Source organism: Oryctolagus cuniculus, chromosome 6, assembly GCF_051225735.1.
Source record: "Oryctolagus cuniculus isolate XC-2025 breed Fujian yellow rabbit chromosome 6, ASM5122573v1, whole genome shotgun sequence".
NCBI classification, from domain to species: domain Eukaryota; kingdom Metazoa; phylum Chordata; class Mammalia; order Lagomorpha; family Leporidae; genus Oryctolagus; species Oryctolagus cuniculus.
Window position 1 is genome coordinate 134013507 of NC_142872.1, and position 24514 is coordinate 134038020.

Consider the following 24514-nt stretch of genomic DNA (forward strand, 5'->3'; position numbering starts at 1 on the left):
AAAAGAGGAAGGAATGTTTTAGGCAGGGGGAGGAGCAGGCACCCAGGTGTGGCTTTGAGAAAAGCATAGTGTGGGAGCCAGCACTGTGGCTTAGCAGGTAAAGCCCTGGCTCTAGTGCCGGATTCTCATATGGACATCGGTTCAAGTCCCGCCTGCTCCACTTCCAATTCAGCTCTCTGCTAATGGCCTGAGAAAGCAGTGTAAGATGGCCCAAGCGCTTGGGCCCCCGCACCCATGTGGGAGACCTGGAAGGAGTTTCTGGCTCCTGGCTTTGAATCGGCCCCACTTATTTGGGGAGTAAATCAGCAGATGGAAGACCTCTCTCTGTCTTCCTCTACCTCTGTAACTCTGCCTTTCAAATAAATGAATAATTTTTTTTTAATTTTTTATTATTTTTTGACAGGCAGAGTTAGACAGTGAGAGAGACAGAGAGAAAGGTCTTCCTTCCGTTGGTTCACAGCCCAAATGGCCGCTACGGCCAGCGTGCTGGCCAATCCAAAGCCAGGAGCCAGGTACTTCTTCCTGGTCTCCCATGTGGGTGCAGGGCCCAAGCACTTGGGCCACAGCAGAGAGCTGGACTGGAAGAGGAGCAACCGTGACAGAACTGGCGCCCCAACCGGGACTAGAACCCGGTGTGCCGGCACCGCAGGCAGAGGATTAGCCTAGTGAGCCACTGCACCGGCCAATTTTTTTTTCTTTAAAAAGCATAGTATGATCAGACTTTGAGAGGGTCTTTATGTTAAGAGGATAGTGTGGGTGCTGTCAAGTGACACAACATGAGAATGCATTGAGGGGTCAGGGCCAAACTGTTGAAACCTTTGTGGGCTACTTTGAAGAGTCTGAATACTGAATACTGAAGACCAGTGGCTCTTTTTTTTTTTTTTTAAGACTTATTTTATTTATTTGAAAGAGGTACAGAGAGAGAGAGAGAGAGAGAGGTCGTCCATATGCTGGTTCACTCCCCAAATGGTCACAATGGCTGGAGCTGAGCTGATCCGAAATCAGGAACCAGGAGCATCTTCCAGGTAGCCCATGTGGGTGCAGGGGCCCAAGGACTTGGGCCATTCTCTACTGCTTTCTCAGGTGCCTTAGCAAGGAGGTGGACCAGAAGTGGAGCATCCGGGACTCGCTGACCCAACATTGTTTTCCTGTTGACTCTTTTAATCTGTCCTCTTTGCACACCTGCCTGTTTGTATTTTGGAGCTCTGATCATCTCTCAAGACTATTGCATTAGTCTCTGTGCTCCTGATCCTGCTTGGCTTACCCTATCATCTGGGTTACCTAAATCAGAGCTATGCCTATTACTGGCTGTATTATGTTCCCCACAGATTCATATGTTTATGTCCTTACACTCAGTAACTCAGAAAGTGCCTGTATGTGAGGATAGTATTTAAAGAGGCAATTAAGTTAAAATGAAGTTATTAGGATGGGCTCTAATCCAATGTAATTGGTGTCCTCATAAGAAAAGGAGTTTAAGACACAGATATACACAGACCATGTGAAGACACTGGGAGAGGATGAACATTTGTAAATCAAGGAGAGAGTTCTTGGAAGTAAGAACACTCTCTCATCTTAGTCTTGAACTTCCAGCATCCAGAATTCGAAGAAAGTAAATTGCTGTTTAAGCAAATCATCCATGGTACTTTTTTATGCAGCTCTGGTAAAGTAATATACTCTGCCACTTCCCAATTTGTACAGTAAAAACTCAAAACCTCTTCCCACATAATATAAAGTTCTTCAGGATCTTATCTCATCAGAACATTTTACCCCTTCCACACACTCAACCAATCATCATGTTTATTTCTTCAATAATTCTTCCATCTAAAATGTGCCTTTGCCCCCTCTCACCCTGCTGACCACCTTTTCCTTTGGTAAGACTCGGATGATACATTATCTTTCCTATTCTGTGTTTTCCTTTAGGGAACACATCTGTCATAATCCCTCCCTCTTCCTGCCCGTCTCTACTGGCAGCAAACTTTTACCTCAAGAGTCTAACTTTTTGTTTTAAGATGTTGGTTTCCTCCTACTAGCTTGTAAGCTTCTTGGTAATAATTGCTGTCATTACAGGTACAGTTCCTGCCTCAGGACCTTGCATACAATAAATAATCAATGTTCTAGAAATGAAGGAATGTGCATGGAGCTTGCATAATCAGAACTATGTGTTCTTGAAAAAAATCAACCCATATTTTGCAATAGTCTAATGAATACCTATCTCTACTATGATAGGTACATATTTTAATGATCAAAATGCTCATGTCTGCTAATTGAATATCTCTCTTAGACATTTCCAGATTATACTAACAGTTTAAATTCATTTGCTCTTTTTATATACTGCTGGCAGAGAACCGTTTTATTTATTTGAGAGAGACTGTGTACACTTTCATCTACTGGGTGACGGGACATACCTGCAACACTTCAGGCTGGGCTAGGTCTTCTGTGTGGATGGCAGAGATCCAAGTACTTGAGCTGTTACCTTCTGCCTCCCGGGGTACACATTAGCAGGATGCTGGAATCAGGTTAGGACCTGGGACTTAAACCTAGACACCCCTGTATGGACTGCAGGTTCCTCAACTGATGTCTTAACTACTACACCAAATGCCCAACCCGTATTGTGCTTTATTAAGTCTGCCTTCTTTAGTTATATTTCTGGTTCACTCACTCGACACCAATTCTGCACCAGAGTCTTACGTTCTGATGGTTAAACTACAACTAGGCAGATGATACAGCTGCACAAACCAACAGTTATGCTAAAGTATGTGAAGTACAGTCATGGAGGTGTACGTGAAGTATTAACAGAGTGGTTGATTAGACTGAAAGCATAGACGCATCTTAGATCTTGCTGTTTTCCAGGTCTTTCTGTTGGTGGTGTTGCTGTTGCAGCATAATGATTATTGCTTAGTGTATCTTCAGAAGATGACTTTTTCCTGACCTTATTCCCTCGCTCTGGAGGGACCTTATTGGAACACCCTATGTACTGATTACACCTAAGGCCTGGGTGAGAATTTCCAGAAGCCTCAGTCCTGCTGTCATTCTCATTACAGAATCACACAGAGAGAAGTTGCCTTTGGAAGACTTTAATCCCCTTCTTTCTTCACTTACCACCTCATATAAAGCTACGATTGACAGCTAATTCCACTCTAGCTCTGAGAGCTTGTAATATGTGAAGGGAGGGATATTAGGAAAAGTGAACCATCACTGTTCTTTCTCATCTGTCCCCAACGCTGGACCTGGAATGTGGCCACCCTATTGTCTGCGGGAATGTAGTAATTCCCAGTAATTGGGACTATCTCAGAGAAATCTGAGAGAATTGTGATGAATCTAGGAGAGTTGACAAGGTAATATAAACCACTAGCTGTTTCAGAACATAATTAAACATCTATGTATCTGTTTAAGTTCTTTTGATCTTGTACATCTTTTATAGAATATTCTTTGTTATCTGTCTTTAAAAAAATCCCTGCAGGGCAAACAGACTACCACCCAGTTACCAGAGCACTGTTGTTGGTTTAATACACTTATAGAAAGAAATACAGTTATATTGAAACGCATTATAGGTTTTTAATAATGACACATTGTTGGTGAACACATCCTCTTGGGTGGTAACAACTACCTCCAATTATCTGAACAAAAATATTAATATTTATTTGAAAAGCAGGGTGTGGAAAATATTGGCTCTTTAAGAAAGTAATTTTAACATACATTTTCCATGTTATGCTTAAGTTATATATCTCAAGAAATTGTTAGGGTCAGTTAGCTATGTAGGAATTAAAGTAGCCGTGTATGTACAACAAATTACTTCTAATCTAGCCAAAAAATAAATAGTAGGTGTTGAGGGTATATAGAGGTCCAGGCAGAACTTTCAGCCTCAAACCTCAACAGGAAAACAGTTTTCTGGGGACTCCAGCGGTCCAAAGCAGCAGAAATAGCTGGCAGGATAGAAATACTGTTCACAGGTGAGGTAAGCCCTTTGTTATATTATACTTGATCTGTTTACACATCTGTCTCTTCCAATTAACTATGAGTTCTCCAAGGTCAGGAATAAGGTTAATTTATAGCTCTATCCCACATATCTTGTGGGGACAGTAAAGAAAAAGGAAAAGAGGCCTGAAGAAAGCTCCAAAAGGGAATAAAAAGTGGGACTCGTGAAAAGAAACTTGACTATTTTAATATCATGTCAACCTAACGTAATGATGAGAGACTACGTGCATGACTAGAGAAGTCTTCCCTGACTTCTCTACTTAGAAAGACATCCCCAGATTCTCATCACGTTGTTTATTTTCTTCCCGTGGTTAGAATAGTCTATAACATCTTTGAACATTTAATTACCAAGTTACATCCACCCTCTCACCTCCAGGTAGTTCCTAGAATGCAGGACTCCAACCTGTGGTCTTACTCATTATTGCCCAGTAAGTATTTGTTTCTCATCAACTATTTGCTTTGTGAATCTTTGGATGAATTACTAAGTGTGATACAGGCCAAATGCATTTGTATCCTGGAAATTTCATACAGGATAGAAAGAGCATACTTCTTAGCATACAGTGGGCAGAGGGGAAGTGGAAATATTCACGAAGAACAGGAACATGCCTTGAATTCTGGTGTTTGAGCTCTGAGAGGCCAGTCTCCCCCTTCCACTCTTCTAAGAATCGAAGGGAATCAACCTCATGTGAGTGGAGGAAGGTACCTGTGTTAGTAGTATTATCTTCGACATCCTCTCTGAGTCCTGGAGACAGGAAATGAAGAAATTGCACCAAGAGCTGACCACTTATGTTTATCAGAAGTATACCGTACCTAGGGTGGGTATCTGGCACAGCAGTTAAGATGCTGCGTGTGATGCCTGCCTCCTTTATCAGAGTGCCTGGATTTGAGTCCTGGCTCTGCTTATGATACTGGCTTCCTGCTAATGCATACCCCAGGAGACATCAGATGATGGCTCAAGTGATTGAGTCCCATGAAATCCAAATTGAGTTCCTAGCTCCCCAGTGTTTGGGGAATGAAATTGCACATGGGCGATCTCTGTCTCTATTTTTCCCTCTCAAATAAAATAAATATTTTTAAAAGCTCATTATTTAAAAAATTTTGTACCTACACATGACAAGAACCAAGTGAAGCCACCAAGACACAAAGATGCCTAAGAAGAAAGTTGAAGGGCAGCAGCAGTTCCAGACCTACTGTCAGCTCACAGATGCTGGGAGAGATTCATGTACTAGCTTCATCAGCTGGCTTTGTCTCTCCATCTCGTTTACATTTTACAAAAATTTTCTTTTAAAATCATCTCTTTTTTACTTTCCATTCCTTTTAATGCATCATGTGTTATGTTAATTCGCAATTATTTTCCTTTTGGTTTCATCTTTGCTTCTGAAATGATGTTTCCTTTTATTCCTAACTCCTTCCTGAGTTCTGTCATGTCAATATTGAGCATTTATAATTCTGCCTTACAATATTCTTCCATGACTTGAATCATTTCCTTAACATTTTTAAGCATGTTTTTAAAAAGCAAGCTAGAGTTCTGAGCTATGTGGTGGGCACATCTGCTTGGCCTATCTTCCTTGGCTTTGCAGATGTCAGTTTGCTCTTGATTTTTTTCTGACAATAATTTCATATGGAATTTTCCCTACAGACTCTCTTGGTGCTCATTTCTATGGAAAATTGGTCTTTTCTGGATTTTTGCAATGAGGCAAAGTGTAGTTAACCTTTTCTGACTTCAACAAGCTCTCTCTTCTGTTGATTTTGTTCAGTGGTCTCAACCTTGGTGGCTCTCGTCGTGAGACTCCCTGAGCATGTGTCCAGTTGTCCCACTGCTGCTGAGATTTTATGCTCACAGCAACCAGCAGCCTCTGTTCCTCTGTGGTGGCCATGTCCAGATGGCAGCAGCCAGAGTCCAAGTTTTGTAGTCATTGGAGGGTTTCATCGCTCTTGTCCCTATAGACAAAGTGTTCCCTCCGATGGGGACCATGCATTGTGAGGCACTGCACCTTGAGCAGCAGTCTGTGCCCAGGACCTCTAAGAGAACCCCTCCCCATGCCTGCATCTGCTCTCACCTGCTGGCAGCAATCTCTGAGCCTCTGCTAGCTACTGTCCTTGACAATCTGTGACTGTGGGAGAGGGAGGTTTGCTCCAACCTGCTGGTATTTTGAGTCTCTTAGCTTTGTTGCAAATGTTGTCCAGGTATTTTGGCTTCACCTTCTTGAAGCTATGTGCCTGCTTGTGTAGGAATTCAGAGACTGACAACATGAGCTACTGCCATTCTTCTGGAATCCTCGATACCTGCATTTAAAGCTGAGACAAACCTTGACCTGAGCATAGGTGACCTTACAGTCAGGCTCTTTGAACAGTCCTAAATATTCAACAGATGCATCATCCCAATGTGTCCCTATCATTCCCTCCCAATTAGGAAGTTATTTCTGCTTAACTTTTCCATTTTGTCCTCATCCTCCATTTTTGGCTTAAGCAATGCTTTAATATGCACATGTGACCACACCAAAGGTATTCTGTACAGAGTAAATCTTAAACTCCTTGGCAAGGCATGCAAGATCCTCCACAACTAGGCCTTTCTTCGTCTTTGGAAAGGCTTCCCGCCACTTAGCCTTCAAACTCAGGGCAGTAGTCATATTGGACTGCTTGTGGTCATGTATGTACATGGCAATTCGGGCCTCAATGCTTTTGTGTGTGTGTGTGTGTGTGTGTGTTTTGTTTTTGCTGTTGTTGCGTCTTACTGTATGCCTGGAATGGCTTTCCCTCTTGTTTCTATGGCTACTTCTTATTGAACATTCCAGACTTAACTGACCTTCTCTGAAATCACATAGCATCTAGTACTTACTTTTATCTTGTCATTTATCAGGTAAAATGTATATGCGATCTGATAAAGTACCCATCTTCTCCACTTGACAGTAAACTAGGGAACATACATGGGTACTTTGAAACGCTTATGGGAAAATGGAATTAAAAGATAACTTTATTTTGGTGCAAACAGTTTGGAAATCTGTGAACAGTTTTGTCATAATATGTATCTTCTATAAACATTTTGAAAATCCCTCGTATCTTATTCACCTTTGTGTTCCAGCATCAAGCACAGTGCCTAGCATATAGCTAATAGATTCTATGTCTTTTCTGAGGTTTTCACCTCTCTTAGTAGTTTAACCATGTTGAATTTCATTCACCACCTTGATATATTGAAAGCAAAATGTCTCTGTGCTGATGACTCCTGAATTCTTCTCTCTGACACAGGCATCTCTTCTGAGCTCTGGATTACTTATTCAACTCTTGGGTAACATCTGCTCTTGTGTGTCTCTCAAGAACACAACATCAAGATCCAGCTCTGGACTAGTGTTCCCTTTCTTGATCGATGGCAAGCTGTCACCCCTGCCAGGAAATCAGAGTCATGTTAACCCATTCTGTTTTGTAAATTCTGAAGCATCACATCTTTTTTATTCCATCTTCCTAGACTCTCTCAGCTTCATCCTTTTCTCTCCTTCTCCACTGTCACTGCACCAATTGGAGCCATATTATTTGTCCCCTGAAGCTATTGAAAACAGATTCCTAACTGTAATCCTGTGTCCACTCTGACTTCCTCTAATCTATTTTATATCTGACAGGCAAAATTGTGGTTTGAAAAATGAGAACCTGGTTATATTATCCTCTGCTTAAAAGTGATACAAAGCTTTTCAGTGGTTTTAGCATGTAGTCTGAAACTCCTCAAGTTGTCCTCTAAGTTACTGTTCTTCAGTTTGCTCAGTGAATTCTGCAAGTTCCTCAAATTCAACCAGCTTCTTGCCATCACTCAGTGATGCTGTTTCCTCTGCCTAAATGCTTCTCCCTGTCTTCCTTCCCCTACATTAAGCCAAATCCACACCTTACCTTTAAATGTAGTAAATATTTCTTTGCTGTTCTTCGTAGTATGCATGCCTAAACAATAGTTTTGCTTGCTTTTTGAATATTACATAAATGAAATCACACATAAGGATACTGTCCGTATCCTTATGTGACTTATATTTTCTGTTCAACATTATGTTTGAAGGATTCATCCATGTTGCTAAATATTTTTGTTTGCTAATTTTCATTGCTTTAAAATATTTCATATTTCAGGAAAATCTGTTCTGGAGGTGATGAACTTTGGGGTTTCCAGGCTGGGGCTACAATGGGCTATGAATGGTGCTGCCATGGACCTTCTTGTCCATGTTTCTGTTTACCCATTTCTTGAGGGTTTATACCTATGAACTTTGGCAGTTGGTGCCAAACTATTTTCTAAAGTGAACATTCAAGCTTTCACCCCTACTAAGAGAATATGGGAGTCCATATTGCTACACATCCTGACCAATACTTGTTAATTTATGCTGTTCTGTTGGAGGCGTATTTTGCATACAGTTATTAACTATAAATTTTTTATAAAATAATAGTATGGCAATATATTGTCAAATGTTTCCAAAAGTTGCCACAACAAAAACTCCTACCACAGTGCCCTTCTGCGATATGACTTTGTAGCCCCTCCATTTACAAAACAGACTTTGTGTCTTTTCCCTCTAAATATGACTGGCGCTATGACTTGCTTTGACTTCTGATTAAAGTTTTCAGAAGTCTGGCAGCCTTCACTTTTGTTCTCATGGGATCCAGCCACCATGTAAATAAGCTCAGGCTAGACTGCTGAATGATGGAGAGATTATGGAGGAAGAGAGAGGCCAAGTCAGCCCCTAGCTATTCCAACCATCCCAGCTAAGATGCCAGATACATGAGGGAGGTCACCACAGGCATTCCAGGCTCAGTCAAGCCTTCAGCTGAATGAAGCTGCACGGGTAACTCCAGTCAGTACTTTGTAAAGAAATAATAAGGGTTGTTATTTTCAAGACACGAAGTTGTGGAGATTTTGTTATGTGGCAAAAGGTAGCGGAATCACAAAATATCAAAAGCCTTCAACATCCTTATACACACTGTGTCTGTTTCTTTCTTTTAAGTATCTCCCATTCAAGTACTAACCAGGCCCAACCCTACTTAGCCTCCGAGATCAGATGAGATTGGGCATGTTCAGGGTGATATGGCTGTAGACTCATTTAACTAGCTTAAAGAAATATTTTAGGGCCTGGCATTGTGGTACAGTAACTAAAACTGCTGCCTGTGATGCCAGCAACATATTTGGATGCTGGTTCCTGTCCCTGCTACTTCACTTCTGATCTAACTCCCTGCTAATGACCTGGGAAAGCAACAGATGCTTGTCCAAGCGCTTGGGCCCCTGCTACCCAGGTGGAGACCCAGATGGGGCTCCTGGCTTCTGGCTTCAGCCTGGCCCAGCTCTGGCCATTGTGGTCATTTGCGGAGTGAACCAGCTGATGGAAAATCTCTTTTCCTCTCTCTCTGTCTCTCCCTCTCTATCTGTAACACTGCCTTTGAAATAAATAAATAAATACATTTTTTTAAAAAGAAATATTTTAAAATGCCATTAGAAGTATGCACAAAATGTTGATTGCAATGTTATTTATATTTTTAAAGTATAAATAAATTGTTTAAAATTTAAAGTAGATTGTAATAAAATAAATTATGATACATTCATGATATAAAACACTATATAGGGGCCGGCGCCGTGGCTCACTAGGTTAATCTTCCGCCTGTGGTGCTGGTATTCCATATGGGCACCAGGTTCTAGTCCTGGTTGCTCCTCTTCCAGTCCAGCTCTCTGTTGTGGCCCGGGAAGGCAGTGGAGGATGGTCCAAGTGCTTGGGCCCCTGCACCCGTGTGGGATATCAGAGGAAGCACCTGGCTCCTGGGTTTGGATCAGCGCAGCGCCGGCTGTGGCGGCCATTTGGGGAGTGAACCAATGGAAGGAAGACATTTCTCTCTGTCTCTCTCTCTCACTGTCTAACTCTATCTGTCAAATAAAAAAATAAAAATAAAAAATATAAAAAAACCTATACAGACAAAATTATATTGAAAAATTTTCTCTGAAAATTTTATTGAGAGAGAGAGAGAGAGGTTCTCATCTATTGGTTCACTCCCCCAATACCTGCAAAGCTCCACTCCCCCTCCTCACCTCCAACCGCCCCCACTCCCAGGCTGGGGTCAAAGTCAGGAGCCAGGAACACAAGCCAGGTTTTCCATATTGAGGGCAGTTTCTTGAGCCATCACTGTTGCTTCCCAGGGTCTGCATTAGCTGGAAGGTAGACTCAGGAGCCAGAGCCAGGAATCACACTCAGGTACTCCCATGTGGGACAAGGGCTTCCTAACTGCTAGGCTAAATATTTGCCCCCAAAAGATTTTTAGTGACAGTGGAAAATATTGAAGAAAAATAAGTGGTAATGGATACACACACACACACACATTTATCCAATTCATTTCATTCCTGGCCTGTTAAAAAATTGTACAGTGAAAAAGAATACTAGGAAATATAATTACATTAACAATGATTTGGGATTGAAAAATTTTCCCAATTCTTTGCAAGTTTTATTTATTACTTATATAAGGAGAGAACGGAAATTGTTGTTGCTTTTGAAGTAGGAGAAAATTTGCTATCAAATTTGACATGCTCTGAAGGAGGAAATGTGCCTACAGTTTGTCATACAGGCTGTGGCACTCTACTTCCCCTGGTGGCAGGCAGTTCCAATTTCAGGAGCAGACCTGAAGGCTGGTTTCTCAATCTTTATTTTTTATATTAATTAAAGAAAAAGAAATCCCACTGTTTTTTTTCTTGGAATTACTTTATAAGAGAAGGGGCATTTCAAGTTGTAAAGGTAGGAAGAACAAAATAAAGGACTTTATGAATAACTTAGTGTGGTCTTTTTTAATTTTCATTTTGCTATAGATTGTAGGAAACTTTATTTGGTAGGCTCTGGCCCAAAGAAAGAAATAATAGTGCTAAACCTTAAAATTACAGAGGGAAAGCAAATGGCAACTATACTTGTATTCCAGCTCAGTAGAAAGCTGTTAGGTTTCCTCATGAACTTATCGTTAAGGTGGTGAGGAATAGAACTTCTAGAGCCATTAGTCAAGTTGGCTTTCTTACTAGGGCAGAGTTTCTCTGAATGAAGGTACTTATGAAATAATGTTTTAAAGAGACCGAATCTCAGACCCATTGGTTCTGAATCTCTGGGCTTGTGGCCTAGGGATCTACATTTTTAACAACATCCTCGGGAATCTTTTGCACCTAAACTTGAAGGAAACATTGTCTTTCCTAGATTTTCTATCCTGACCTGGTTGGTGGTTACATAGCTGTAACATACATGTCAACTTCTCTATCTTAATCTTGCTGGTGGTTACATGGCTATAAAATATATATGTAAATATTTATCAAGAAATACAATTATAAATTTCACAAAAGCTATACCTCATTAAAAAGTAAAATGAAACAAAAATGCTGGCTGTTATATAATGTTTTAGCACAATAAGTAAATCTGTTACTTGATGAATTTTGATTTATACTGATTGCCATAGTCTCAATATTTCTGTTGTACTGAGTAGATTGTTTTGCATTTTTGTCAGCAAACTTGGGCAATGGTCATTTTAGAAAGAATCTTTTACATATTTTTGGTTAAAATAGTCTTGATTTTTTGAGTGGAAAAAGAATTTTAGTTTATAGCCAAGTTTGTTTGGCTGCTGTTTAGTCTTTGATGTAGATAAAATTCACTATTTCAGATTTTTAAAATTTTCTATTTCTTTAGAAGGTTGATGATTCAAGAAAATGATACTTTCAAACCTTGTAGTCTTTGTTCTGTGAATATGAAGAAGTGAAAACTTCTGTAGAAAGAAAGAGAAGAAGGAAGGGGGAGGCATGGAGGTGAGAAAGGAAAATACAGAAAGAAAGAAAATGGAAGAAATGACAAAATATTACTACTCGTCCTTTCAAAATACACCTACCCAAATAGCTTAAGGCATTTCACATGCTTTTATCCTTAATTACATTCCTAGCTATTTATTCTTTGATTCCCTTCTAGAACAACCCTCGTAGCTACATTACAGCTCTTGTGACGCTTTGTATTCAAGCCTGTTTTGCCATTAAGGTTTGTCTCTCGCAGCTTTCTTATTTGTAAGCACTATATGAAAGATTCAGAGTGAGGAGCAGAACACCTTTAAGAGCTGGTAGCCTCTCATTTTGATCCCTGATTTATCACACACTTTCACAATTTCATTAGTGTCAGAAGGAGGCCTCTTTTCTCTTGGAATGCTATATTCTTTGGGGATGAAGTGGTCAGTTGTTCACACTGTATTGGAGTATCTCTTGAGTATTTAGCATCTGGATTCAGCCATCATCACAGTAGTAAGAGACAGAGCAGGCCAGAACTGATTCTGTACAGGAGAATAGCAGGACCAGCACCAAATCCACCATGGCTGTTTCCCTGCTATTGTGGATATATCAGTAAGGCATCTTTGTGGAATACTTCTACAGCCTTTCATTTAATTTGTATTTCTGTTACCCAGGCTAATATATACATGCAGTTAGGGAATGATTCTTATATAAGTGAATGATGTTACTACAAAATTTTCAAGAGATTGTAAGCCATAATTTTTATTTCGGTTGCAGACTGTTTTTCTCATGTACACATAATGGTATTTTTCTTTTTTTTTTCAGTAATAGTACTAACAATATTAGAAGGACTTCTGAAATATAATAAATGGCCTGTGTTTGCTCAAAAATTATTTCCTTAGCACCACGAAGAGAGACAAATTCTCAAGCTAGATGTAGCATCTGACTTATTTTGTATACATAAAAATTTTTATTATAAAAACCATATAATGTACTTTATGAATATTAGCTTATTCACATGTTATTAACACAAGTCAATGGAGAAAGCAACGAACAGAACTAAGAGAGGGAGAGAGAGAAGGAGAGAGAGAGCTCACTCCTCAGATGTCCAGGAGCAGGGAAGTTAATCCAGAACTCCCATGTGAGTGGCAGGGACACAATTATTCGGACCATCAACTGCTGCTTCCCAAGGTATATGTCAGCAGGAAGCTGGAGTAGGAAACAGATCCAGGACTCCAGCCCAGGCACTCTGATGTGGAATGCAGGCATCCCAAGAGAAAACTTAACTGCTGTGCCAAGCACCTTCCTGCGGTGTTTGCATTCTTTTTTTTTTTTTTTTTTTTTAGATTCATTTATTTATTCGAAATGCACAGTTACAGAGAGAGAGGTGAGAGAAAGAGAGAGAGAGATATCGATCTTCCATTCACTGGTTCACTCCCCAAATTGCCTCAAAGGCCACAACGGCTGGGAATAGGTCAGACTGAAGCCAAGAACTAGGAGCCAGGAGCCTCTTCTGAGTCTCCCACATGGGTGCAGGGTCTCAAGGACTTGGGCCATCTTCCACTGCTTTCCCAGGTGCACTAGCAGGGAGCTGGATCAGAAGTGGGGCAGCCAGGACTTGAACTGGAGCCCATATGGGATGCTGGCCCTACAGAATGTGGCTTTACTTGCTATGCCACAGCACTGGCCCCTGTGTTTGTATTCTTAATCATTTACTAAAGTTATAGATATCAAGATTTAAAAAAAAATGATTTGTTGAGGTATAATTGACATAATCTGTACACATTTAAAAATATATAATTTGATAAGTTTTAAAAACCATTTTTAAACATATAGCTCAGTAATGTTTAGAATATTTGAATTGTTGTGTAATAGATCTCCACAACTTTTCATGCCACAAAAGTGAATCTCTATAGCCATGAGACAACAGTTCCCTATTTCTCCCTCCCCTCAGCTCCTGGCAACCACCACCTACTTTTTGTTTCTATAAATTTTACTTCTTTAAGGACCTCATTTAACGCATGTAAATGGAATCACAAAGTATTTTTTTTTATTTTGTAACTGGATTATTGCACTTAACATGATGTCCTCAAGGTTCTTCCATATTGTAGCATGTATGAGAATTTTCTTCCTTTCTAAGGGTGAATATGATTCCATTGTATGTATTTTGCTTATCCATTCATCTGTCAATGGACAGTGGGTTGCTTCTACCTCTTGGCTATTATGAAGAATGTTGTAGTGAACATGCATGTGCAACTGTATCTTTGAGAATGAGCTTTCTACTCTTTTGGATACATATCCCAAAGTAGGATTGCTGGCTCACATCTTTAGTTTTCTGAAGGAACTACTATACCGTTTATATGTTGGTTACACCATTAAATTTTTTTTATTTATTTTATTTCTTGAAGAAGGAGAGAGAGTGTATGTGAGAGAGAGGTATCGTATTCACTGGTTTATTCCCCAAATGCCTGCAACATCCAGGGCTGGTCTAGGCCAAGGCCAGGAGACAGGAACTCAATTAGAGTCACCCACATGGTGGCAGGAACCCAGTTATTTGAGCCATGACATGACCTTCATTAGCAGGAAGCTGGAATGGAGAGCACAGCTGGGATTTAAACCCAGGCATTATGGTATGGGATGCAAGTGGGCTTAACCACTATGCTATAACACCCACCCTAACTTCATGGTTTTATATTCTCATCAACAGTGCAATGAAGTTATAATTTCTGCACATCCTTATCAAGCGTTGCTATTTTCTGGTTCCTGCTAGACAGAAATGAGTGTAAGGTGATATCTTATTGCAGTTTTGATTTGCATTTGTCTATTAGTAATGTGGAGCATCTTTTTATATGCATATTGGCTACTTCATCTTCAGAGAGATGTCTGTTAAGAATTTTGCCCATTTTATAATCACATTTTTTAAAATTTGACAGATAGAGTTACAGACAGTGAGACAGAGAGAGAGAGAGACAGAGAGAAAGGTCTTCCTTCGGTTGGTTCACTCCCCAAATGGCCGCTACAGCTGGCGTTGCACCGATCCAAAGCCAGGAGCCAGGTGCTTCTTCCTGGTCTCCTATGCAGGTGCAGGGGCCCAAGCGCTTGGGCCATCCTCCACAGCCCTCCTGGGCCACAGGAGAGCTGGACTGGAAGAGGAGCAACCTGGACTAAAACCGGCGCCCATATGGGATGCCTGCGCCGCAGGCGGAGGATTAACCAAGTGAGCCATGGCGCCAGTCCCATTGGCTGCCTCTTTTTTAAAGATTTATTTATTTATTTGAAAGTCAGAGTTACAGAGAGTGGTGGGAAGTTGGAGTTACACCGGGGGTGGAAGGGTGGGGAGAGCATGGTGAGAGAGAGATTGAGAGAGAGATCTTCTACCTTCTGGTTCACTCCCAAAATAGCTGTAATGGCCGGGGCTGGATCAGGCCGATGCTAGGAGCCAGGAGCTTCTTCCAGTTTTCCCACATGGGTGCAGGGGGCCCAAGCACTTGGGCCATTTTCCGCTGCTTTCCCAGGTGCGTTAGCAGGGAGCTGGATTGGAAGTGGAGCAGCTGAGAATTGAACCATTACCCATATGGGATGCTGACATTGCATGCACTGGCTTTACTTAATACACCACAGCACTGGCCCCTACAAAATTTTTTTTTTTTTAAGAAGAAAGAAAAGTAGAGGTTGGAGAGAAAAAAATGGTGGAGACCTCTCAGAGCTGTCTTCCTTGATCTAAGTACTGCCATATCTGTTTCAATGAAACGTTCTTACTTGGTCTAGATATACAGAGGCCGCTGAATTTGTATGGTTTTGATTGATTTGCTCATTTCTATTTTGTTTCTGTATGGAAATATGCTTTGCTTTTTAAATCTTTGCATTTTGATGTAAAGTAACTAATCTTCAATTATGACAAATGAGCTCTCCCATTAAGAAAATTTTCCATTGTCTTCATTTGTCACATAATCTTTACAAGATTTAGTGTAAATTTTTGAACTTTTAAAATGATCTCATGAATAACATAAGAAAAGTTATATGTGTGTGTGTGTGTGCACGCGCGTGTGTATACTGTTGAGTGGTAGAAAACTGTGTTGAGTATTTCTTTTCTAAACATAGTTGAAAAGTTCAGCATAAAGGAACTGTGTCTTGGGATAAGAGTCATTTTCAAGAGCATCTGGGTAATAAATCATGGGGAATTGTATTTTCAATACTTTATCATGAATAGCAATGAATCACTAGCTTTTTGATAGAGGATAATTTTTTGTAACCAGAACTCACACATCCAGTTGAGTGTAAGTCTTCCAAAGTTGTAGGTAATATACTTATTTTTCAGAACTGATTTTTGAATTGTCCTGAAGCTAACTGTTTTTAATTGTTGGCTTAAGATTATGCTCTTAAAGCTGTATATATGAAATACATGAAATTTGTTCACCTTAAATAAATTAAAAATTAAAAATCAATTTCATTTATTTGATAAACCTATCTCATTTTTAACCCAAAATTTTCATTTATTTTTCAGTTTGACCATCTATTGGACTTGAATCTGAATTGCTCCAGTTTGGTTCCAAAAATAAATGTACTTTCATGGAAAAGTAATTTGCCACCAGAAGAGGATATGCAAAAGAATATGTACATTTTCCAAAAATGATTTAAGAAACAGCATTGTTATCCAAATAAGTGTATATCCTCCTAGGGAATCTACTCTGAGAGAGACTGTTCAGAAGTATTATTTGCGACATTGTTTCCTTAACATCCTGACACAGTACAACAGAAGTAACTCAATAGAGTTATAGAATGATATATTTTACAAGGAAGAAAGTACTCTCTAGATTTTCAAATCAAGTCTTCTACTTTTACAAGTAAGGAAAGGGAAGAGTTAGACAACCTAAGTAAGTTGCAGAAGACCAACTACCTTCTTAGTTGTTGATGGAGTGTGGGACATCCAAGATGTTTTATTAGGATTCTTTTTTTATTTCTCCAAGCTATAATTTAGTATAACTGAAGTTGTGAATTGGCAAGTGACTAGCAAAGTTCAATCAGCAGATGTGCTTGCTTTGGCTGGATTTTTTTTTTAATTTAAATTTTTTTTAAAGGCAGACAGATGGAAAGAGATAGACAAGGACAGAGACAGACACAGCGAGACCTTCTATCTGATGCTTCCCCCTTCAAATGTCAGAAACCAGGAGCAGGGAACTCAGTCCAGGTCTCCCACGTGGGTGGTGGGGACCTAACTACTTAGCCATTCATCTGCTGCCTCCCAGGGTGTAATTAGCAGGAAGCTGGAGAAGTGGAGTTAGGCCTTCTGCCACAAGCTGGAAAATTTTAAATATGATTTTAAATACCTCTAAGTGGAGGCAATAGTTCTCCATTTCACATTAGTAACAGTTTTCAGTCACATATGAAATGCATGGCCTTTGGATAAGGTTGCCAGATTTAACAAACAAAAATTTGAATTTCAGGTAAATAACTCTTATTTTTTGATATAAGCATATCCCAAACATTGCACGGGCTATAGACATACTAAAAATATTCACCATTTGTTTGAAATTCAAATTTAAGCAAATGTCCTTTATTTTATTTGTCAAACCTAGGTTTGAAGCATTTGAGGCCTTCATAGGACCACATTGAATCTCACCTCCCAGCCAGGTATGGCAGAAATGCTTACTATTCATTTAGTAACCCTGTGTCCCTCCAATTTCACATCTTCTTTGGAATTGGGCAGACCACATGACCAGTTCTGATGAATGTGCTAGGATGTTAGAAGTGGTGCGCATCAGTTGATTGATGTACTCGAAAGTCAAAGTACAATCTCCCAGGCTGCTCATTCCCTGCTGCAGTGAACTAGAACCATGTGTTCAGGATGGCCTAGTCACATGCCAAAGGCAGCCTTAGATCCCTGAAGAAAAGCTGTAATGAAGGGACCCAGGAGAACCACTGGACTAACAGCACACTTGGGATGTGTCAAAAGTCAACTTTTTATCTGTTAATCCACTGAAATCTCAGGATTGCTTTAATTACTGCAACTTGGCATAACCAATAGTGACACACTGTGTAACATCAGATGAGTAAATAAATGGTGTGAGTCTAAGTTTTTTGTTGCTCTTTGATTTTTATGGAATTGCAATCGACTTACCAAGTTTGTTGGGAGGTCTGAATGAGAATTACAAGTGAAAATCTTCAGCATTCTGTCTACTTCACGGCAGGCTGCAACAAATGAGAATGAAGTTTAATTATAGCATTTCCATTACGAATATTATTTTTAATGCTTATAACAATCTTACAAAATTGGTGTTATTATCATTTCCATTTTATAACTAAAGGAAATGAGGCTTGGAGTAGTAAAGCAATTTACCCAAGGTCATTTCACAAAGTTCTTATTAAATTGAGAGTTAAGTCTCTATTCCAGGACACTATGACTCCGAAATCCATACCTTCCAATCTATGCCATGTAAACATTTTACTTGTGTCTGACAGAAGCCTGATTCTGTGCCATTCATTCATAATAACAGACAACCATATAAGATGTACTGTATTAACATTAGACATTAGAGATAAAAAGATAAACATTCAGACCAATATTTATTTTTATTTATTTGAAAGCCAGAATGAGAAACAGACAGACAGACAGACAGACAAAATCTCTTTCAACAATTTCAGTTGTTTCAAATGCCCTAACAGTTGGAGCTGGTCCAGGCTAAAGCCAGAAACACTACCCAGGTCTCCCATGTGAATGGCAGGGACCCAAGTACCTGAGCTATCATCTGCTGCCTTCCAGGGGATATACTGGCAAGCATCTGTATGGGAAGTGGAGGCAGGACTCAAGCCTAGACACTTGGATATGGGATGCCTGCCTCCAGACCAATCTTGCCCTTACAGAAATCTCAGTTATTCTCAGGCAAATGAATATGTAATTAAGAATTATTAGAACAAGTTACTTGATAGATGGAAGTCTAAGATTCAAAAGAAACATATGTTTGGGATTGAGGGAGCAGAGTGTATTAGAGAGGCTTCAAGGAGGTGGTGAAACCTAGGCTAAGTTTTGAGAGATGGCTATGAGTTTGTCGGACTGAGATTACAAGAACAGCCTGGCTTTTCTAAGCAAAAGGAACATGTGTGAAACATGCACAAAGCAATTTAGTATGTTTGGGAATTAGATTTCTATTGGGTTATAATTACATAGTGATTTCAGTTCATAGCATAGGCTGCCCAGTAGGAGTCCAAGTGGCATGGATGGGGATGCAAGAAGGAAAAAGGACTTGCATTTCCTTTCAGAAATGCCAAGATACCACCAAAAGCAGAGAAAGGTGTAGAAATAACCTGTCTTGTTCCTGCTCTCTGATCTCCCACTGCTGTCTCTCATTGGAAAACCTAAATGGAAGATAGTTGGTAAGAGAGCTAAGGAAATACAGCCTCAACAGCCACTCTACTTACTGCCACACAGAACATAATCTGGGAAAGGTAAACGAGAGACTGACAGTCAACAGCCCAAGAATATCAACTGCTGACATTCTTCTATCAATCACACTAAAATATCCTATTGTCTCGGATGGGTTTCCTCAGAAGCAGACCTTGAAATGGAGATTAGGTTATATGAGGTTTGTTGAGTGATGGTTTCTGTATCAACACTTGTAGAAGCAAGAATGAAGAAAGTTTGGGCAAAGGTAGAAGCTGAGCTGCAATGCAGTTCCAGCAAAGCTGCAGCTGATCATATAGGTAGCTCTGCAGATGGGCTAGTCCTTCAAAAATGTCTTGAGTTAGGGCACTGGAATTGGACCTTTATGACCCTATGTTGATTGGTCGTTAGATACAAGTTTTCCCGGGAAGCAGGCATGATCTTGAGCAAAGCAGTTTTCTTTAACTGAGGAAGTCCCTATAGGATGCTGACAGCTGAAGACCATCTTCCAACAGCATTTCCAGTATTTGGGAATATAAATCCTAATGTCTACCATCATCCACCCTTTGTACTACTCAATATTTGCATTGGTTGTGCAAGCAGCTCTTCATGAACTCCTTTTCCTGAGAGAAACATGGAAAAGGAAGGTCAGTGGGACAAGCTAGAATTCCCACTGCTGCAACTGGTCACAGGGCCACAGCTAGTACTGGGGCTCTTCTTTCTTTACGGTGTATTCTGGATCCTCACTCTCAGCAAGTTATCTCTGCTGGTCTCAAAGGGCTCACCAAGAGGCATGACCCTGCTACCTTCTCTGGGGTATCTGAATCACAGCTCACTATGCCCTTCTCTGACCAGAGCTACCACATTTGTAACTTACCATCAGAACTCACCAGAACTGGGGAAGGGAGAGCAAGGGTCACCCAAGTAGATCACCTATATTCCACACATATTCCAAAAAGTCCTACCTTCTCCTGAGGATCAGAGTCAATTTTCTCTGCAAAAGTAATGACTTCAAATCTTGCAGACTGGTTCCCAGCAAGGTGCTCATGCAATGGAGTTTATAGTTCAACTGAATTTTTCTTATATCCCTTTTGGAAATGTCCTCCCTTTGGGAAGCAGGATCTCTAGACCCACAGAGCCCAGAGTTCCACACTGCAGTAGTAATGAAATCTGAAATTTCAGCAAGGATTGGTCTGTGGGGCACTTAAAATTTTAGAAGAAGAGCAGAAAAAGCTAGGAATGGAGATGAAAAAAGAAAGTGGTCAGTTAACAGAAGGGAAAGCAAAAGTGTGTGATATCTCTGAATCCAAAAGAAAAAAGTATATCAGGAAATAGAGTTTGATTGATTATCGTAAATGCTGCTCCAAGAGAGGGGCGATAAGTTGAGGACTGAGGCTAGACCACTGGAGCCAGCAAGAATCAGTGACCTTGAAGAATGTATTTTTAGTAGAGTGGAGGAGATGAAAACATGATGAAACATAGCAATGGGAGGAAAGAAAGTGAGGATGGTGACACTGGCTGCTTTTAATATGTTTTCTATAAATGGAAAGGAGAGAAAAATAAGTTAGCTTGAGGGAAAAAACACAAAGAATTTTTCAAAAGTGGGAAATTAGATGGAAGTGACCCAGTAGAGAGAAAATGACTGAAGTGATCTAATCACTTTTGTCATAGATGACTAGCAAGTTCTCAGTAAATACTAGTCGCTCTGATCATTTTATATAACCTAAAATTAGATTTTGATAATTATAAAATTACCTCTTCACTTTCTTTATTGAATTTTTTTTACTTCTAGCAAGTTTCAGATAATGCCATCCATATGCTCTCAATTTCAGATGTCATGAATTGTTGCTGTGAAAAATAAGAAACAAGAAAATTTAATGTTTCTTATGATCATGTGAATATAAAATTATATTCATCATTTTCAAAGATAAAGTTTATGTCTGCCAATCTATGGATCTGAATATAACCTGTTACACCTTCAGAATAAATTTGGGAGTATGATAAGACTTATTATTTGAGCAAGACTTCATCAATTCCCATTTCCAGAATGCCCTGTGAAGGTGTAGGGCCACAAAAAAACAAAGAAATAAAATGCAAACAGCAATAATACACAGAATAAAGACTAAATACAACTGGATTATTGCAGAACATTAAACATATTTGAGTGCTGAGACAAAAGCTCACTCTGTTTAAAATAACTGTGGTGATTGGGTAACTCTTCAAGATGCCTAGGATTAGACCTGTTACTTTAGTGAATCTGGAACAGAGAAAAAGAGAGGGTATAGTGCTTGGTTTTGCTATTGTGAGCAGAAGAGAAAAAAAAGAGAAACGTTCACAAAATTGTTCAATTTATATGTAAGGAAAAGTCATGGTTATGCCCAATCAAAACCTTTATCCAAGTAAAGGCATACAGAGAATTATTGTCAAATGGTAAATTCTTCCTTCCAGATAAATAACAATCCTATACTTTGAAAATTTTAAGAACAGTCTTCCAAAATGCCTATAACATATTAAACTAATTCACTTGTAATTTTAGTATGAATCAGGAAATTCTGAAATTACACTCCACATTGTAATATTAACTAAGTACACAGGACTCACATGCAGAACTTTTTATTGTAAAGCAGCCTAGTTTGAGGAGTTAATATTTCATTGGGGACTGAGTATTGTATTTTCCATCTTCTCTAAATTAGGATGATAAAATGAAAAATGAGGGTTTGCATACTGCTTTTAAAAATAATTCCTTAGTGTTGCCAAAATGTTTGGTTGATGTCTGATTTTCTATCAATATTTAGGGGAAAGTTTTAAATTGAAAATCATCTTTAGATAAATTCAAAGGCCATGTCATCTACTGGTTATTATATATATTTTATATTTATAATGCAATAGTATTTTTTTGACTAATTTCATAACGTGCTTCTATAAATTAAGAAGAGGAAAAATAATTTATATGAGCAAGTTTCCCAGTTTTTCACTTTTTCATGCTAAAACATTGAAAGAGAATAGGAAGACAATTGAACACTTAATTTACTTATTTTTCGGCCGGCGCCGCGGCTCACTAGGCTAATCCTCCGCCTTGCGGCGCCGGCACACCGGGTTCTAGTCCTGGTCGGGGCGCCGGATTCTGTCCCGGTTGCCCCTCTTCCAGGCCAGCTCTCTGCTGTGGCCAGGGAGTGCAGTGGAGGATGGCCCTGCACCCCATGGGAGACCAGGAGAAGCACCTGGCTCCTGGCTTCGGAGCAGAGCGATGCGCCAGCCGTAGCGCGCAGGCCGCAGCGGCCATTGGAGGGTGAACCAACGGCAAAAGGAAGACCTTTCTCTCTGTCTCTCTCTCTCTCTCACTGTCCACTCTGCCTGTCCAAAAATAAATAAATAAATAAAAAAGTTACTTATTTTTCTTGGTAAAATTTTTCTCATACTGTGTTTATTTTTTAAATTGTCCAAATATTTTAGATTGGCTTTGATATTCTGGAAAATATGCATCTTGATTTGGTAGTTGATAAAATATTTCTAAAAGTCATGATGGTATGTCTACTTGCCAATGTGAAAATGGACATAACAAAAACACCCCTAAATCCTACATTTGTTGAGCTTCGAAAAAATGCGTTCATCTTAATTAACATAAAACATCAACTGATACAATTTTTATCATAAGAGTACAGTTTAAGGAGCTATGAGAATTACATCTCAGAATTGTCTGCTCAAAGGATGGGTGAGGGGAGACTCTTGTTTTCCACTGTGTTAATTCCCTCATGCTTCTAGTTTGTATGTGATTCCAAATAGCTCAGTAAATTCCCATAGGCACTAAAGCAAAAATTCCCCATGTTAGAAAGAAAAAAAATTCACTGCTATAGAGACAAGGTGGTTTCACATTAACTTTTACAACAGTGGTATCATAGCTACAGGTACATTAAGAGGACATGAAGTAGATGGCAACAATCTCATGATGCACTTTGGTAAATAATATGGCATAACCATCAGTAGGTATGGTTATCTGCAAATGGTAATTAAAGTGACACAAGAATATCCAGTAATTATCAAGACGATTATGATTGAGTTAAGAATGCCTAAGTATAAGTGATCATACTGTTTTTGAGTAGAAGAAAGACATACTATAAATAAATACTAAATCCCATGTTTTCCAGTGTGTGTGAAGTCCTGAAAGAGAGAGGCAGTAGTACTATAAAAGCTTGGGTATACGGTTATCAAGCACTGTCTCTTAGTGAAGTGGTCAAGTATTCAACCTATTCAGCAGCATGGTCTTTAGTGAAGAGGAGTGTCAGACAATCATAGCTTAAAGATATTAATCAGTAATGTTATCTAAGTTTCCATACTCTGTTCCTTTGTTTACCAAACAGCCTTTCGCTTCCCCCGAGGCTTCCTCATAAATTGGTGTACAGGGATAAAATGCATTCATTTTCAAAATGAGAAACGGTATTACCTTAATCATCACCTTTATCATTGTGAATTAAAAAAAAAAAACTGAACCTTGATTTACACACTGGTCTTTCGGATGTTTGAGTAATGTGAGATGAAAAAGACTGGGCACAGTTATATGGAGCATTGATGTGTCAAGGAAACCAAAATTGTTTGACAAGCATGGCATTACATTAAGTTCTAGTAGGAAAGGCATTGGCGTGCAAGTTTCTGGTATAACAATAAATGGCTTGGCAGGTACACAGAGTTTGCTAACTCTTCTTTTTGACTCTGTGGGCAAAGAGAATGAGGTGTGAGAGACATTATAGTGTTCAATTATTGGGAGAAAAAGTGTTTGCAAAGATTCAAGACTGCAGCTTGACTTTTTTTTGATAGTGGATAGAACTCTACAAGAGATCATAAGCCAAATTATCTGAAAATTTCGATTGTGATGTGGAGTAATGATGTCATCTACTTCAGCACAATTACTTCTCTAGGTTGGTGGTTTGGTTTGGTTTGATTAACAATCGAAAATCTTGGGAGATGAGAAATAAATGTGATTGCAAAGCATTTGTAAATATAAATTAATATAAAATTCAACATTAGCAACTTTCCAGCAAATGTCTCCAAAGTAAGTGGAGTATTTTCTGTAAAATTTCTAGAGTGGTTTCTTAATACATTAAAATGTTTTCCTCTTATTAGCGATGCTTTCATACTTGGCTTGATTCACTTGATATCGATGATCTGCACTGTAATAAAATTTAAGCAGAGAAACTTAATACAGTCTGAATTAGGAACCACAGCTTCACTGGGACTTAATGTATCACGTTGCAGCATAACATTCTCATATACATAATTTCCTAAATCGTGCTTTGACTTCAGGGAGCACTTAAATATTCAGCTCAATTCTCTCTTAAGTGTCCAGAATACAGTTAACAATATAATGTCCTGATGTAGAAAGTAGAAAGCTTTCTTCCACACCCAGATTCTTCAGCTGAGCC

At 39.4% G+C, this 24514-nt stretch overlaps 1 long non-coding RNA gene across 13 annotated transcripts in view; it reads right to left on the reverse strand.

The window, feature by feature from the left end:
• Nucleotides 1–3481: 3481 nt before the first annotated feature.
• Nucleotides 3482–24514, reverse strand: part of LOC103348112 (uncharacterized) — a 210480-nt gene continuing 189447 nt past the window's right edge. For 5 of the 13 annotated variants that reach the window (XR_016235879.1, XR_016235881.1, XR_016235874.1 and 2 more), the window contains 3 exons: nucleotides 20853–20945; nucleotides 17838–17908; nucleotides 6926–7356 (listed from right to left, as the gene is read on the reverse strand). This is a non-coding gene — a long non-coding RNA (uncharacterized LOC103348112). Of the gene's footprint in view, nucleotides 4718–6925; nucleotides 7357–14963; nucleotides 15251–17837; nucleotides 17909–20852; nucleotides 20946–24514 lie in introns of those variants that run through there. The other 8 variants (XR_016235880.1, XR_016235875.1, XR_011389295.2 and 5 more) reach the window with 5 other exon arrangements.